Source organism: Xiphophorus couchianus, chromosome 4 (assembly GCF_001444195.1).
Source record: "Xiphophorus couchianus chromosome 4, X_couchianus-1.0, whole genome shotgun sequence".
Taxonomy (NCBI): domain Eukaryota; kingdom Metazoa; phylum Chordata; class Actinopteri; order Cyprinodontiformes; family Poeciliidae; genus Xiphophorus; species Xiphophorus couchianus.
The window spans coordinates 6,539,212-6,552,608 of NC_040231.1; the positions used below are offsets into that span (position 1 = coordinate 6,539,212).

Here is a 13,397-nt window from a genome sequence, read left to right on the forward strand (position 1 = left end):
TTATTATTTATTCCATCCTTATCTGCTTCCTTTCCTGCACCTGGATTTTCCAATTTTTGACAAAGGGACACTGATTTTGTGTAATAACATCATGAGTAAGACACTTTGTACTTTTAGGTTCTTTATCATTGTTTTGTACATTTGATTCATACAGATAAAAATAATTTTTAAATTCTTTTTAACTTTTATTAAAATATTTTATAAAATCAATTTCTGTTCACTTGAATACAATATACTACTTTGCATACAGTCCCATAGCATCCACACAAACCTCAGCACTATGAAATATGTTGGCTCCAGAGACATTTTCTTTCAAAAGATCAGCAGGAGCAATCACTCTAAGCCCCATACATCCCCCATAATGCATCCATGGTAAAAGGTCTCAAGAGGGATTAGAGACCCTTTGAGGTGGACTTGATCTCCCCTGATCCATCAGGGTCACCTGCTTATCAGCCCTCTGGAATGCGAGGGAAATACTGTTGAATGCAATTACTTATTTCACTGAGTAGAATAATTTTTCTTTACTAAGGGTAGGAGTGTGAAATTGAAAAGCATTGTCAATGTGTTTTCCCCAAGTCTGTGTTTTCTTTACACCACAAAACAATATCACGAGAAATCCATTAACTTTGCTTTTATTTGTTCCTCCTTTGGCAAAACACTCAAACATCATGTTGCTTTGATAAGTGGTAGAGGCTGTAATAAGCTGTTATGTGTTGCATCTTAAAAAACTAAACTGCCTACAGCAGATATTCTGAGGTACCCCTCTCTTCACCAATTATCTGCATGTGTAAACTGAGCATTTTTTAAGTCATACATGAATGTTTCCCTGTGCACATGAGCTCCAAAAAATCAAGTATCCTGCTTTGACCAGAAGTCATCAGGATGACAGTTTGTTGTTATATTCCTCTTTAAAGAGGCTACTCAGTAACTATTAAGATCTTTGAAGCACACTGTAAAAAAAAACAATTATATTTAAAAAATGGGATAAGCTAGACCCATAGAATGTGAAAGGTTTGCAAAATCTCACTTATTCTCACTTATTCTCTTTTATATATCAAATGCAGCAGACCTTTTAAATAGCATAGAAATGCATAGAGGATGATTTTGAATTATTCTAACAAATGGGAATAAAAATCTAAATATTTTAACAGTCTACTGAAAGGCTGTTTTGTAAAATTGGCAACATAAGTCTTGAGCTTCAAATTTACTTTTTTTAGTTTTTGAATATGATGAAAATATGAGGTGCATATATTTTCTTCCAATTAATAGACAAACTTTTTAAGACAGATTCATGAAACTTTGAGAGCACAGGCAATAAAAACAGCTGATAACAGGAAGGTAATCTGCATGAATATATTCCGAGACAAAAAAAATAAAATAAAATTACAAGGATGTCTCTGAAAGCTCACTTCTGAATGAAACGTTTATGGTTTTTCAGAAATCCTCATGAAATCAATTATGGCTGTCAAATGCTTAAAATGTTGTATAGCACCAGTACCAAAATATTTATTTGTACTTCAGACCATCTGTATCTAATTAAATTAGTTGCTCTATACAAATGCTGTTAATTATGTAGATTTCAGATACTTTGAAATGTATTTGTGTTCATAACTCAACCAGTTTCACTTGTTATCAAAAATCAGATTAGTTTTACAACTTATCAATGCCATTAAAACTCCTGAGGCATTACTTCTGCTCTTCTAATGAGACAAAAACTGAACTGGGGATTGCTTATATTTTCAGAATTAATGTTTGATGAAAAAATGAACATGGAAAATATTTTAGATTATTACAAATTACAGGGGAAAACATCAAATAGAATATGAATCAGTTCATGTCTTCTTGCTTCTAATCTACAGAGAAGTAGTACCTGTGGTCCTGGTATCAGGTACAGCATCACTTCTGCCAACAAGATCAATACAAACACATGTTTTACATTAACCAATATCAGTATATTGCATACCCATGTAAAGTAAAAGCTCATCTAAGTGATAGCAATGATATTTTCTACTTCAACAACACCAAGCAAATTAGAGACAACTACAAACTGTTAATAAATTTAGGAAATTTAAAGCAAGGGTGGCAAACATACATTACTGACATGATGGGAAAAAAATCTATCAGGAATTTAGATATTTTTCAAAGCTAAGGTTGGATTTTTCAAGTTGAATTAATAACTTTACCCTCCAATTTAAAAAAAAAAAAAGCTAAAATTTACTGTACACAGGAAAAGCACAAGGATTGCATCAAAAAAAGAGGAAAGTTCTGTTGGAAATTATTCATTCCCCTAAAGTTGCAGAACGACCATCATTGGCATTTTTCAAACCTTTCTTTGGAGTGTTTGCTGGATGAAGGAAACACAACTACTCTGGATATTCCTTCTGACTTCCGATAGCTTTGTTTCCATGGGAACTAATCTGCAGGCTGCAGCAGTAAAGAAGTACCTTGTAAACTTTCCAATGACACAAGTCACTGTGGACTGAGAGGAGGCAGACTGAATGTTAATTACATGAAAGTCCCAGATAGGGCAACAAATGTGGAGATGCCAATGTGAGACTTGATTTTTAGACACTTTTCATTTCTCTATCTCAACATTTATCCATCTGTTCATTAACCACTTTTTCTTGGTGAGTCGATGTGTGCTGGTGTCTACCTCCAGCAGTCATTAGGCAAGAGTTGGGGATTCCCCGGATGGATCTCAATCCACTAAATGTCAAAACAGAAAGATATATTTACTTTTTTTTTAATTACATCAGATCAAATTTTCCTGGAATATCACAATATCATTTTTATGACAGTATATGTAAAATATAAAGTGTGCCCTATCTTACAATTACTTTTAAACTCGTCTTAAACTAATAGCATGGACATTTTGGTGAGATTTTACTTAATGCATGTGTGGCAGGGCTCTGTTATGACTTGGACAAATAAATAGTGAACTAATGCTGTAGTTCACTTCAGATACTGTTTGTCCTTTTCTTCTGGTGAAAATCTTGAGAAGCTGTGCAACAGACTAACAGAAGATGTACAGGCAGGTTACAAACAGACAAAAACAGCCATACCTTCATTGCAAAAGTCCATCACCTTCAATGTGACCTCTTAGGAGTCTAAACACAACCTTTAATAGCCACAGGCTCCGCCCACAGGAAGACAAAACAGGGAAAAAAATACTTCTAACTCAAATAAACTCATGAAATTATGCAAAATAAAATCATAACGCTAAATATGATTATTTAGTTTTATTAAAACCTGTGACCAAAACTACAATACTCAATTTAATAGAAAACACTCTCAATACGTCCTAATGATATCATTACACCATCATGTGACTTCCTCCCGGCGCGCCCCAATCCGGAAACAGCCCCGTTTAAAAATTTTAACCAGGAAAATTACAAGCTATTGATATGATAACGGAGGCAGGAACACCGCGTGTGCACTCATGACGAACCGAGCCAGCTTGATCTGAAACCAAAAAGTAAGTTGTTGGTTGTGTGCTTGCATTTATGTGACTTTACTGTGGGACTATGTCCCAGCTCCTGATGGCTCCTCCGTCACAGCATGTCCTGACGAAGCCATAGGCTATAAGTTTTTGTTGGACTTATGCACAGCAAGACCGAGTCATAATCCACTTATAGCTTTTAAATAACGAAATAAAAAATAGCTTGCCTGTGAGTAGGTTTGACCAGGACAGAGGAGAGCTTACAAAGGACACTGTAATCAAGGCAACAAAGGCATCTATATGGGGGTTAATTACAGTGCTTTGGGAATTATTGCTGAAGGGACTAATGACAAGTAACATTAGTAACAGTGAGTTGACTAAGAACACAATTAGGTGAATCAGCCTAACGGCATGAAAAAAGTACTCCATCAGTCAGACTTCTTAATGTTATGCTGCCTTAAAAAACTAAGCAAATTAAGAGACATCCAATAATGAGCACTATTCAAGAGAAAATAATGGTGGCATTGTTCACTGTAATTATGATGAAAAAAGATGCAAAAATGGCAAGACATGCAGTCTCTGAGATTTGTCACAATATGGGTTTTATGACGAATCAGAACATAAAACGAAGATGGAGGCGAGGGTTCCGCTGAAGCTGGTGCTTTTCACTGACAACTGAACTTTATTTTCTGATACAGATGCATGAACATGAAAGCATATGCACTTATTTTGTTTTTTACTTAAACACAGCAGAGCTACTTACTACAACAAAATGATTATGTTTTACATTAACTTGTCTAATTGAAATGATAAAAATAGATGAAAAACCACCCAGCATTCACTGAGTCTTGGAGGAACAGAATATTTGATGCTGAATATTTCCTATAAATATTTCCTATAATGAAGCCACCCAGCATGTAGCTTCATTATAAGGAAAGGGAAACTACAGCTGGGGTTTCTATCAGGGCCAGCCATCTGACCAAACATTGTAACCAAAAGGAAAAAGGCCCTGTGAAGATCATGAGAAAAACAGGACAAAAAGTACAAACTGTTAAAATAAAATAAAAACTGATCTAATTTAAATGACTGAATAGACTGCCTCAACTTTAGTAGCTTAAATTTAGCAGCCTGAGGCATAGCCAAAACTGCAAGATAAATATGCATTACTCTTTTGTTAAGCTGTGAGAGTGAGATGATGATCCAGATTAGAGATTAAAAAGACTTTTCTATGTTAGGCAAGTGGTTATATTATCTAATTCTGATGACTGTAATTTTATATAGCGCTGATATTAGATCACCACATTGAAGTTGACTTTAGGCAAAAAATGCAATAAATGTGAGAATGGTGTTTGCAACCTCTTGCATTGATTGCTGTGGAACAATTTTTTTACCTCAGGAACTGGAAATTAGTGTATTATTGGGTTATTAAATGGCATTCTACTTAAAAGTGAGCAGCTGCTGCAGAGACTTTTAGAACTCCACTACTTTAGGCATCACAGAGTTGTGACATTTTCCATCAAAAGCAAGAGTTTGGCATCTGTCCTTGTGCTTCATTCAGGGTCTAATTATAAGAAATGACAATCACATAATAAATTAAAACGAGTTCAATAATTTCCATTTGCATGATTGTTTTTCTCATGTCTCCATCTCTTTCTACCAAAGACTAGATGACAAAAGTCTTCAGTTCTATAGTCTCAATAGCTTCTTTTTTTGAAGGACAATTTTGTTTACAAAGACTTCCGTATCCATTTTCTTTGTTGTTTTGTTTATTTACTTTGGATATTATAATGTCTTCCAGTTTAAGTGTTAAATATTCACCAGAAATTAAGGTTTATTTATCTGTGAGAAGGTGTGCTTGAATTGTTATGCTGTTACCAGTGTATTACTTGAAGTGGTCTCAAAACAACAATTTCGTTCATCGCAATAATATCTGGGACAATTTATTGTCCAGCAAAATATGTTGTTGTGACAGGCCTTTCTGCAATACACACAAATATTTATCTTTGTAGGGTCTTGTTGCTGATTAGATATGCTCCCCCGTTTGTTTTCAACAAACGTATATAAACTCACGTGATAACTAAAGTGACAGTTTTGCTAATACTTCCTATGAGCCTCCTATACAAGGAGTCTATGTATAGAGATAAGCAGAGAGATTTAAGAATGAAGTAGCAACTGAATATACTTTGTATCCTAAATTAATATTTTTACATTGGACTTTAAATATGCAGCTTTTGCAGGTACTTTGTTAAAAAGGTTGTAAGAACAAAAAAATCTTGAAGGTTTAACAAAAAAATTAAAGTGGTTGACTGATTACCACAAGGGCAAAAAAGCATAAACATTAAATCTTAATCATAATCTCTGCAGGAGCTTAAAATGCAGCAGTCTGAAAAGGCCTCCTATTGAGCTGATGAAAAATTACACAGCTTGAACAGTTAAGATGTCACAAGCAAATAATTCAGCGTATGCAATTCTTTGAACAACAAAGTAGCTTAAATTGAACAAGATGAGCTTTAAAAAAAAAGAAAATTCAATCTTATTTTAAGGGACTCTGTGTCATTGTACTTTAGATTCAAAGTGTCACACTTCAACATGTCTAAAATCCATCACTTTTAAATTTTAAAAGAGAGATGCCTTTCCCTTTTAGGTTTTGAAAATTGATTTTGAACTGAGAACTTATAGAATTGTCCATATCGGGGAGTTAGATGTTTTTAAGGTTAGCATAATTCTATTTATATCATTAAAAACTCATCTCAAATGGATTTCTGAGGAAAAGAAGCTTGGTTGGGAGGGGATTGTGTAAAAGAAGGCAAATATGTGGTATGCCTACATGCAATGCAAATTACATGTTACACAAAGATTAGTCTGCACCAGAAACAAAGCTAAAAATAAACCAGCTATATACAGAATGTAAATGACCTTTGCTATTTTTATTACCAGCAAAGGGAGCTGAAGATTCTTTACAAATGCCGTTTAATGTAAAGTGTCTGATTGAATAAACCAGATCTGGAGACTAGATTATAATTAACAGAATAAAGTAAAGAATGTGAGGAGGTGAGGCAAGAGGACGAAATGATGTGTTGGGAGAAAGAAAACACCCTGGCTTGTATTTTATCTGTGTTAAACTGGGTGTGAGACTGGGAGTCAGCAGTAGTGAGAGTGTGTGGTTAAGGCTTGTGGTTTCCACAGTTCACTAACATCTCAGCAGAGCTCTCAACATGAAGGAATGCACCAAACGGACCCTTCCGGACGCAAGAGGGTGACACTTATTCCTGGAAGCCCTGAGAGAACACACTATTTAAAAAATAGATATTTAAAAAAAATCTTTACGGCTTTGAGCGTAGGCCGCTAAGTGCAAATTATTGTCGGTCTAATTCCGGCTGTCAAATCCACTCTCTATTATTTTTCTCTCTTATTGTTTAGGGTCTTCACATTTTCCCCATTCTGCATGGGACGTGTCAGACTGATTGATAGTAGAACAAAAGATGGGCTAGGAAAGACCCATGAGGGTAAAGCAAACTAACTAAAAGACAACATGTTATAAAACTGTCTTGTAGGCTAGTCAATCTTTGAAAAAGAAGCACCCCATACAGTACATTATCACAAAATATGAGCTGGGTACTGAACAAACAAATCTGTGTTTTATTAGATCAACTGATCAGTAATCACCCCTTACTGCAGGCATAATGGATGGTCTAATAACATACCTGGCATAAACAGAGAACTAATTTATCCATTGCTGTCCAAACCTTGCTGATATAATATTTAATTCATTGTAATGTTATCTGCTGCTGTTACTTAATTTAACCCATCAGTACAATTAAAGTTTAATTTCTCCTCCACTTATCTCTTCCTCATTCTGCCGTCACTCTTACACTTTTGCTGCCTTAACATCCGTGCTACTGTCTGGGATCCCAAAAATATGTATTCACTGTGTGGGGGCAATTTTGCTAAAAACAATTATTTCTAAACACAGGAAATGGTACCCTATTTTGCCATAAGAGACTAACTTGGTGATGAAGCTATATAGACATTCTCAGCAGGATTGTTAAAAAAAATAGCTTACTTCAGTTACCCTAACATCAGAGGAGTCAAACTCCAGTCCTCAAGGGCCACTGTCCTGCAATTTTTAGATATGCCACAGGTACAAAAACGTTGGAATAAAATAGCTTAATTACCTCCTTCTTGTGTAGATAAGTTCTCCAGAGCCTTGGTAATGACCTAATTATTCTATTCAGGTGTGGTGCAGCAGAGGCACATCTAAAAGTTGCAGGACACCGGCCCTTGAGGACTGGAGTTTGACACCTGTGCCCTAACACAGTGGTTCCCAAAGTGTGGGGCGCGTCCCCTTGGGGGACGCAGTGCCATTGCAGGGGGGGTGCGGGAAGCAGTATGGATGAATGAAAAAAAATAAAAACAGTTACACAAAGTGTTTCACTGTAAAGATGGGTTGTAGTGTGTTTTGTTGTAACCTGAAGTGTGAAATAAACTTCAGTAGAGTTTGAAATACTGTATGTGTATAGGTTTATGTTTGGTTGAATGATGTGTGTGCCCAGTTGATTTTTTTTGTTTGTTTTGGGGGGGCGGATTTTATTGTAATTCATAGGGGGGGGCAGAAAATCTTTGGGAACCACTGGGGAGGCCCAGAAGAAAATCTTTGGGAACCACTGTACTAACACAGATGTATCTTCTCTTTTTTTATATACACTCATTTCTGCAATATATGTACTTTTCCCTCCCACTATTCAAAAGCCTCTTCTTCTGGTGAAAAAGTAAGGATCATAATCAGAACCACAAAACATAGCTTTTATGTCACCCACAAATAAAGCACTATGGTGCATCATTTTCAACCCCTTTTTCTTGAGTCTGCCCTCAAGAATGCTGCACTATGAGAACATGAGACTGAAAATTACAGGTGTAAAACACATTTTTAGAACAAAGGCAGAGAGGACCAGCTAAGATGTAGCACGCAAAGATAAAACACACTGAAGGACCATATCAGGCACGGCTGTGCTTTTTGTCCCTCTCACACACTCACACACACCTGCACGCAGAAGTACATTGCGGCCTTGTTATATCCCCATTCACTGTTGAAGGCAATCATCCAGGGAGAGGCCACACCTCGAAAAAAAATCCTCAAGTCAACCACAGAGCTATGCTTGGGACAGACGCTAGTCATAACAATTAGAAGCAGTCAACATGTCCTCTGACAACATATTTTCACTGCTTCAAATCATTCAAAAACTGGTAAATATCTGTTTTAAACCTATGAAAAAAAAAAAAAACAAAACAAAAAAACAGGTTGGTGCTTGGTCAGTATCTGTGGGTTAAATGTAGTCGAAGGGCAGCTGCTAACTGTCCAGAAACATCATTTTGTCACCAGTTCAGCTGGAGCTGACACGATGTGGGAGGACGTGAGAGGGGGAGAAGGGAGGAAGCTGCTTCTGTCTCTTTACTGTGTGCACATCCTGCAATGTGTCAAGGCATTCTGACTGTCACTGGGAGCTGAAGGAAAGATTCCATGAGCTGCACTTATTAGGTTATATATAGAGAGGATGAGTTCCTTTTTAAACAGTGAGTTTGTTCTGTTTCATCTGTCAGTCTGTGGTTCATTCAGCTCAAGGGTAATTAATATGTTTTAACGGTGCACATTTTTAATTGAGTTACTTTACCTCAGTGGTTTCTGTTTTTGTTTACCACATTTTTTTTTACCTGCAGCCTCCACTGTTGCCTCCATTACAAATTCAGCAGCAAACTAATGCTAATTATCCCTCAATCCTGACCAAATGTAGAGCTGATGCTGTAAATCTCCTGTCTGCTGCTATTTGTCCAGCTCATAATCATAATCAGATTTGAGCAGAGTAATTAACGGATTGCTGAGACAATATTCACAAATTCAGCCTCAATTCACTTCCATTCAGACATTGTAAACCACATAAACTGGTACATTTTCATCTGAATAGGTTCCTTTTGTTAAATTATTCTTATCACAGTCTCAAATGTTGTTAATCATCATTTAATCTTATAATATAATAATTTGTACATGTAAAAAATAGGGAAAAAGAAAAGTAGTTATACTAAACATTTGAAGCTTGCCAAACCAATCAATTTGATTTTAGTTTCTCTTTTTTTATTTTTTTGCTGGATTAAAAAAAAATCTAACAATTAAATTTACAGTTTGGTAAATCTACCATCAGTTTCAAAAGATTACAGCAAAATTTTAATAAACCTTGAGGATTTATTAAATATTTGTGATTGTTTAAAGCAAGTAAAAAAGTATTACTTTGAGGAAAGGTTTCTATTTTAAAAGCAAAATATAAGGTTATCTTATTTAATTCAAGGTTTTATTGGTTTAAACATCAAGAGTTCTAAGCCAGACTGTCAGATAACTGTCTAACATTCCCTACCAGTGATCAAAATGCAATCTGTGCAATAAGAACCAAAGGTGTAAAGGTACACAAGATTGTCATATGAATTAATTCAGGGTTTTTTAAGCAATCAATGTTTAGGAACAAAAGGGCCTGGAAACTCCTCACATTCACTTTAGAAACTGCTCTCATCAATAAAACTGCACAACAGAATCAACAGCAGAACCACCAGTCTCCTACACACATTTGCACCTCAGGCTTGTAAAACAATAAACTCCTGTTAAGACCAAGTGCCTCTATTTATTGTCCTTTTATTGTTGTTTATTTTGTATTTGTGTTTCTATATATTCAATGATTATGACTCTAATCTGTTACAGGTCCTAACAAAACACTAATAAACATTTGTGTTTTATAGTGTATACTCAAATTACAATACATTTATTTGATTTGAACTAATGTTACCCTCCCTAAAAATAATTGAACGGAAATAATTACTTCCAGAAACAGGGTGAATTCATGGTCACCTTTATTGTCCAGTGTTGGGCATTAGTATTCATGTAAGAGTTCAAAGTTCCCTCACAAAAACATTGGTCCATGTCTGTAGTTTGCCAAGGTTCATTTGAACAGGCTGAGCTATTTACCAGAAAGCTTGTTTATAAATGTTTTGTGGGCAGATGAGACAGTGCATTCACAGGACGGTCATTTTTCTGTCAAAGAATAAACCATAAAGCCTTCGTGATGCTAAATGCTTATCTTGGTCTGATGCTTTGATGTTGAAGTGTGCCAGACACATAAACTATAATTCCACTGGTCAGGGAAGGAGTCTGCTTCATCTTTTTAGCAAAGAAGACTAGAGTATGACTCTCAGGCAGTCATAATGCTCATCTAGCAAAAGAGTTGGGAGGTCTTTAATCAGAGGATCTGAAGGTAGAGCCTGGATTCTCCCCATGAAAGAGAATCACTCCTAAGTTATTTAGGAACAAGAAAGAAACAGTTTACGAGAGAAAACTCCGCAAACATACCAGACTGAATTGCTGCGAGTTAAAATTCCTTCAGTCTGAGGTGTTTAACAGTGTCTAAGTGGCAAATGTTTCTGTCACTTTTGCCACTTAAAGACAGCAGTGGTTACATCATTTTAAGAGGTTCAGAGCTGCATGATGAAGCAGTGTTTTGCCTCACAGCTAGAAGGTCACCTATTTGATTAGAATATAATCTATTTTCACCTGTGCATGCTTGTTACACTAGCTTCTTTGCACAGTCAGAACACAAAGTACATCCATGTTAGGTCACATAGTGCAGCAAAAATTGCCCTTAAGTGCATTTTTTTGTGCTGGTTCTGCGACAGATTGACAACCTGCAGCGTTTCAAATGTTGACAGCTGGAATCAGCTCCAATCCCATGGATAGGTGAATAAATTCATATTGAATTGCTTTTCCGTTTTATACTGAGCGAATGTATTGGAATAATATTGGATCATTTTTATGTAACTGGAGAGAGGTGCTGATTGAAACTCATGGTCATATTTCCTTGACCATAAATCTGATGATGCGGTTAAACAGCTTTAGTCACCAATAAAATAAACACAGGTCAGATTAATATTGTTGAACCTCAAAAAGATATTTGTTTGCTGCTTCCCTCTCATTATGCAGTCTCATCAACACCTCTGCAACCTGGATGAAGATTAAAACCTTCGTGAAGCTCACAGTACAATTAAACTAGGAAATGTGAGTGAATAATGCTGTTTTAGCTGCTGGCAAAAATATATGCAACATTTTAAACATCTTGCAAGTCTTTAAGCAATAACGTTTCATTCTTTAACAGAATATCTGCATACAGAGTATGTTTTTCCTAGCTGACAGACACTCTGCTGTATGCTGTTTCTTATGGAAATACCTAGTAGTTACCTTGCATTCTACTCTATTGTTATTCCTGACAGAGTAAATAAAGCTGCTCCTTATTCTCTAAAAAATGGTCTTGTATGTGTGACTGCTGAGACATAGCAGAAAATGTAAAATTATTCTCTTTGATTTAGACAGAAAAACACCGACATCTTTTCCAATTTTCAGACTCATTTTTGATGCTTCTGGACAGCTTTTTTTTTTTTCCTTTCTTTTTTTCCAAAGACCAACATGAACAGAAACAACAGAGACCTGGGAATAAAATGGCATCACTCCCTTTTTTATGACATATTTCTTTCTTATTGCTGCCTCACTGCCTTCATCAAAGATTCCATTAATTTTTTATGTTCTGCATGTAATATGGAGCAGATTCATGTAACTTTGGATAACCTAACATAAGAGCACATTGTATAGCAGCAAATTCCTCTGCTCTTTGCCAGCAGGCCAGTCATGACTCTGAGAAGTCAGCAGGGCCTTAAGTTCCTGTAACCCCCAAGGAGAAAAAAGAAGGAAAGAAAAGCCAAGCTGCTGGGAGGGGATGCCTTGAGGAATGGTTGGTATTCTGAAATGTTGTTTTTCTCCACAAGTTTATTTCTGTCTGTTTTGCCATAATCTAGGAAAACATTCATCAGCCAATCAGAGAGCTCCATGCTTACAACATCGCCTCTCCTCCACAACAACATGCTGATAAATCGCGAGGCTAAACGGACAGTAGCTTACAAAGAAGAAAACACCCTGGAGAGTTTAAGGAGGGATTTTAATGTATGAATATAAACCATGAGATTAAGTGTGATTAATGTAATCCAACCCCAGAGTAAACAGTGCAACATTCATTAAGCAATTCTTGTGAGATTAATGGAATCAGGATGAAGTTCATCCCTTTAATCAACCCCACCCCCAACAAAGGCTTATTATTCACCCGATCAGAGACATCTGTGTAGAGGTTACTAAATCAAGGAGAAAATCAAAGAAGCTGCCACACAGCTGATTAAATGTGAGAATGACTTACCTCCAACTTATCTGTCAGTCTGCACTCCCAGCTGTCCCTTCTCTTCACTTAGTAACTGACAAAACTTCTCAACTTGGTCCTTTTCAAACGCTCCCTCCCTCTCTGCTCTCTCACTCAACATGTGTGCACATGTGACTGTCATTCACAGAAGCTTAGAGGCGAAATGAGCACATCTAGCGGCCAATAAAGCAACAGCACTGATAAAGAATAATTACTTTGTATAATCGCCCAAACATCTTTTACCTGTTTAGTCCTTGCATGGTCACAGGGGGACTGGTACCAAACTCCAGCAGTTAATGGGCAAACAGTAAACACATAACAAACAACCATGCACAGCTGAGGGCAATTAAGAGTGTGCAAACAGCCTAATTGCATGTTTCTGGAATCTGTGGGGAGTACCCAGAGAGAACACCTTGTAACATCCAAACAAAAAGGCTTTGGTTTGGATTTGAACCTTTGAGTTTTATAAAGCGAGGCAGCAGTGGTAGAAACTGCTCCATCATCCACCTCCCTGAAGACAATCCAGAATATTTTCACAAATGATTACAACACTGCAAAACATAAAATGCGATATAGGAAGGATATGGGAGCTTGTTTTAAAAAAACAATTCTTTAATACTGATGAAAAAGTATTAGGTCAATTATTTCATGGGAAAAAATGTCTCATTATAACTGAAATTGTCTCC

At 36.3% G+C, this 13,397-nt stretch overlaps 1 protein-coding gene across 1 annotated transcript in view; it reads right to left on the minus strand.

Annotated features, from left to right (window-relative positions):
- Window positions 1-12,825, minus strand: part of tspan4a (tetraspanin 4a) — a 171,504-nt gene extending 158,679 nt beyond the window's left edge. The window contains exon 1 of the mRNA XM_028015197.1: window positions 12,712-12,825. The gene's annotated coding sequence lies outside the window, so the exon portion shown is untranslated. The remainder of the gene's footprint in view (window positions 1-12,711) is intronic.
- Between the last annotated feature and the right edge of the window lie 572 nt (window positions 12,826-13,397).